Here is a 5,738-nt window from a genome sequence, read left to right as displayed (position 1 = left end):
TAAGTACAGAGTAAGACGTCGAAGGCTAGATGAACTACCGCACGAGAGTTGAATGTTCCACCATGAACGTAGCCTCTCACTGATGGATCCCTGGGGGGGAATGTGGAGATTGAAAATTCCGTTGAAAACTATCCATACCTTGTCCGCTAGTGCTCCATTGATGAAAAGATGTGTGAGGGATTCTGTTTGGGGGGCAAATGATTGATCAGTATCACAACAGATACATTTAGAAGCTATACCGATGCCCTTTCTCTGGATCTTGTCATCGACAGGGATAGCCCCCGAATCAATCTCCAGATGAAAACTGATAATTTCAGAGGGATGTAGTCACTCCAAATCTTATTCGCCCATGGTCTTTCCTGCCCTCTCGATCTGCAAATATTCCAACTAGACTTAACTGAGAAGATGCCTGTGCGGTCATGCAGCCAAAACAACTGGTCTGGGAAGAACAAAATGCAGAAACCCCCTACTCTAATGTGATCAACCATCTCGTTGGTCAGGATGCTGATTGCTGGGGATTCTGGGTCAAAACCGTCTTGATGCAGCGCCTCCTGAACTTTGAGGTGAAGGATATCTTGGGGGATCGGGTGGGGGATGCATGCTGCCAGCGGACCGATTCCAGTCCAATTGTAATTCCAGAAATTCGTATCTCCTTGCCCAACATGCCATTGTGAGTTGCTGTTGATAGTAGGAGATAACTTCAATATCTGCTTCCATAAAGGGGATGCGCACGCTGGCTGAACGTTGCCTGTTGCATTAGTTCGAGCAGGGCCATATTTTGAGAACACAAACTCAGCCCATAAACTAGAGCTGCCCCGGAGAGCCACAGTCCAAGCCATCTTCAGCCTAAGTGCTTTCAACACGTCCTTCAGTCTTCTTATACCTAGGCCTCCTTCCTCCTTAGGCTAGGTGATCCTGTTCCATTTCATCCAATGCATTTTTCTCTTGCCTTCATGCCAACCTCAGAAAAAAATTACAATTTTTGCTTCAATGGTCGCCAACACTTGAGCTGGGATCGTAGCTGCCGCCATTGAGTGAATCGGGATGCCGCAGAGAACATGATTGATAAGCGTACTTCTACCCACTTGGGATAAGTACCTAACAGTCCAGCCAAGGATCCTTGCCTCTATTTTGTCTATCAACGGTTGGTAGATTGAACTCCTGGTCGTGCCTTTGATAAGAGGAACCCCAAGGTAAGTAAACGATGCCGCAAAGCAAGGAATACCAAGGGTTCTTTCAATGACCCTCGTTCTGCTAGCAGGGAGAGTGGAGGAATGATAGAAGCAGCTCTTCGTGTGATTGATTTTCTGACCTGATGCAGCTTGATAGGAGGACAGGAATTTAGCCGCTGCTTCAATAGAAATACTCCCTCTGTTTAGAAAAAGAACCGTGTCATCTAGGTACAGGAGGTGGGTAACTTGCTTGCATCCTTGTTTTAGTTTTAATGGAGAGCAACGATCGCTAGCCACCATCTTTGAATAGCCTTTGCTAAGGACCTCTGTTGCTAAAATGAATAAGCTCGGGGATAACAGGTCCTCTTGATGTAAACCTCTGGAAGACTTGAAGAAGCCTGCACCTTCTCCATTTATCAAGACTGTAAACCAATTGTTGTTCCAGCATCTCTCCACCATACTAATCCATGATGAATTGAAGCCAAAATTTTGTAACACCTTCTTGAGGAACTCCTATTCAATTCTATTGTAAGCCTTTTCCATGTCTAGTTTGAGAATTATGTTTCCTCCTCGGACCTTACGGTCGACATCTTTGAAAATTTCTTGACCTAGCACAATACTTTCTGCGATTGATCTACCTTTCACGAATGCCCATTGTTCTAAGGAGATAATTTGGGGAGAAAACAAGCTAGCCTGGAAGCGATAACTTTGGCCAAGATCTTGTACATGCAATTGCATAGACTAATGGGCCTAAAATCAGAAAATCTTTTGGGGGCTGTCACTTTCGGGATCAGACAAATCAGCATGGTGGTAAATGCTCTAGGCAAGTCACCCCCTTGAAACAGGTGAATAATAGCCCTGAGGATATCTGCTCCGACAATCTCCCAGCTGCCCATGAAAAACGCTCTCAAGAATCCGTCCGGGCCAGGGGCCCCATCCTTGGGCATAACCATAACCGCCTCCCTGACCTCCTCCATGGATGGAGTTTCCATCAAAGCGCTATTGTCGTCGACAGTCAGCAAGCGAGGAATTGCGGCCATTAGATGTTGAGATTGAACCTGGTTTTTCGATAGAAAAAGTTTGGAGAAGAAAAGCACTGCTGCTTCCTTGATCTGCACTGAATCTGTAGTGATGGTGCCTGAATCTATGGCTGAGAGGTGGAAAAACTTGGTGTTGCGGTCTCCTTCAACCAGCCAATTATCGCGGGCTTTTTGCTTTCAAAAAATTTCCTCTGCCTTTTCCATTTGCGCCAGGTGGAGTTTTGCATCAGAGAGAGTGGCCTAGATGATCTCAGCCGACCCGAGCTGGGCCTGATTTTCCAGCTACATAAGGTTGTCCTCAGAAGCCCTGAGTTGCTAGGATACATTCCCAAAAATGTTCTTGTTCCAATACTTCAATCGGCCTTTTAGTTTTCTGATTTTGAGTAGAAGGTTGATCATTGGTTGCTTTGAGAGGTTCTCAGCCCAAGCTTCTAAGATCACTTGGTTTTGCCCTTGGTGGACCAACCACATTCGCTGAAAGTGAAATAGTTTGGCAATTGATAGAGTGGTTCTGGGAAAATTCAGCAGCAAAGGAGAATGGTCGCAGCTAATGTAGGGAGGTGTTCTACCTAAAAACGAGGAAATCGGGATACCCAGTCTCCATTACAAAACACTCTGTCCAGTCTTACGCAAACATGAGCGTTGCCTGCCTGATTGTTGCACCATGTAAATCTATTGCCATTGAAACTCGCGTCCAGGAGGGCTACGTTGTCTATGGCTTCTGAGAATTCCAATGAGTTGCCTTGATCGTAATTTCTGTTGCGTCTTCCCTCCGAGATTGAGAGGACCGCGTTGAAGTCTCCTCCAATGACCCATGGCCTGAAAGACTTCTAGCCAATGTCGAGATATCTATCCACAGAACTCTTCTCTGCAACTTAGAACATTTAGCATAAACAATGGAGAGATAGAAGTGCAGGGGGGAGTTGTTAACTTTCACAGAAAAAGAAATCATCTGAGAGGATGTTTGTATAACTGAAACATGTAAGATAGAGTTATAAAAGAACTAGATTTTATCCTTAACCTCCACGTTGGAGAAGGAAGAATGGAATCCCAGCTTCAATCCCACACTTACTCTTCTTTCCTCTTTGGCCATAGGCTCTAGGATGGCCAGCCACCAGGGGTTGTGGTTTCGAATAAGTCTGTTTGCAGATCTTATCGTCGCAGCATTGGCCACGCCTCTGGCATTCCAAATAATGGCTTTATCCATCGGTCACATTTCCGAAGTTGATTGCTCTCCTTTTGAGCTTCTGAATTTCTCATTCCATTCTATTACAATCTCTAAGGTCCTGTTCTTTGATGCTCTTCTTCCTCTTGTTCTTCTCTTGCCTTTAATTGAATCCTTCCATGAATCCAGTAGAATCTTGGATTGAGGAATCATGGTTAGCGCTTGAGCTTCCTGATTTGAAGAAGGGTCGGATTCAAGATTCGAGTTTCGGTCATCACTATCCTGCTCGGCCTGGATGAGTTTGTGCTGAAGGTCAGCCGTTCGCTGATTCGCATTTACACCAGTGAAGAATGGTCCAGTAGCTTTAAATTGATCATCACTTTGAAAGGACTGACCAACACCTGCAATTTGAGTGCCCTGGATAGAGGGTAGTTCCACTGTAAGATTCAACATGCAATCACTTGTTCTGAAGCCTTCTACTCTCTAGGCGCCTATGTGAATATTGGTGGCTGGTGATGTCTTCAAGTGCATTCGTTGGGAGGTCTCCCTCTCTTCTAGAGGTTGAGAGGAGAGTCTCCAGCTGATCTAGATAGGAAGAGAAAAGGGTTGCATTCCAATTCTTTCTCCAGGGCTTGAACCGGCCTGATCAGAGGATCAATGATCAGGCGATCATGAGTCAACATGGAGGCCACCTGGTTAGTGACTTTGGGTAGGCGGGCTGGGTCTAGGTCCAGGATTGCTCTGGTACAATTGGTTGGCCCCTGGAACTCCTCAACTGTAATGGAGAGGGGAGCTATATATTTTGGTGAATCTTTCATGTCGATTCTCAACTAGGATAGGGAGAATGTCCAGCGGGGGATAAGGAAGAGGGTGGGGGACTACATGGGCGGTGGGGTGACTAGGTGATGGGGTATTGAGTTGGATGGTTTGGGTTGTATCGATGGGTGGGATATTTAAGCAAGCAATTGGAAGGGGATTGACGCAGGGGACCGAGGTGTTTTGTGGATGATGGGGTGAATTATCTGGGTAGTTAGAGGGATGGGGATGAGGCTGAGGTGGAAGTCTAGAAACCAACCCGTGGATGTGCTCAGGGGTGGATTGCGGAGTACAGGTTGTGATGGATTCCGAACGATGCACTTTTCCAAGGAGTGTGTGTTGTAGCCCTTGGTGAACTAGGAGGGCTTCATCTTCAACCTCTATGGTTCAAAATTAATTTTACCTGTGAATTTCTGTCTCAAATATCTCATTTGATCCCCTCATTGTCATGTTTTCAAATTCAAATTAATAACCCAACCTACACTCTAATACTACTCGTTGGGAAGTGATACCCCTTTTTAGGCACGGAGGTAACCTCATATAAGAATCAGACAAACAACAGAGAAAAAAAAATTCAAGTAAATATAGAGAACATACAAGATTTTACATGGAAAACCCTTGTGGGAAAAAACCATAACACAAAACGACAATTAATCCACTATAATCAGAAGAAAGTTACAAGAGATGAAACAAATTATTGTAAAAAACTATAGTTTTTCCCTCAAAAGCGTTGAGAATTCTTGTTAGGCTCTAAAACCCCCATTTTTATACTCTAGCTCTTTACCTTAATCGCAATTAACAAGGTATTTATATACTCTCATACAAGATTAAGAAATAAAACTTGCACTTACGCATTTCGTTGGTTGAACCGATTAGACCTTCGGTCGAACCAAACTAACTCACAACATTCTGTATAAGAGCCTAAATCTAAAATTTCACCTTTTGTACCAAAAGTGAATAACAAGTAATTCCATATAATCCACCCCTAATTCGATTGAACAAAAAGCTACACCGGTCGAACCAAAACAAGGCTTCTTTTCACTAGATTAAAAGTACTTGATCAATGGAACCTCTGCGACCCAAATATGTGGGTGATGTATTCACATAATCCAACCCGTCCATAGGATGCACCACCTCATAAAACCTCCAAGACTATAAGTTAGCCCAATCCCAAAACAAGAAGGGACACAACTCAGAATATTATTGAGGTGGAATGCCCACAGCAGCCTCTCCCATCCACGAAGTGGCCCCCACTAAATCAACCTTTTAGATTAGAAAACATTGGGCCTCAGCTATACCAACTAAAGGAAGGAGAGAATCTTTTGACGAGAAAACATTGGGCCCGAGTTCTGCCGACAGAGACGGACTGACTTAGATTTTTGAAAATATGGGTTATGGCTTTAGACTTCCACACCATATTTTCCCAAACAGCCGCGTGGAACTTTCCTGGTAAACATACCGCCTTTCTCCTTCACTCGGCTCCTCCTCCCTATTTATATCATCATATCAACCCATACTTGTAAAAGAGAGAGAGCAACAACAACA

The sequence above is a fragment of the Magnolia sinica genome, chromosome 19, assembly GCF_029962835.1.
Source record: "Magnolia sinica isolate HGM2019 chromosome 19, MsV1, whole genome shotgun sequence".
NCBI classification, from domain to species: Eukaryota; Viridiplantae; Streptophyta; class Magnoliopsida; order Magnoliales; family Magnoliaceae; genus Magnolia; species Magnolia sinica.
Note: the sequence above shows the minus strand (reverse complement) of the source record.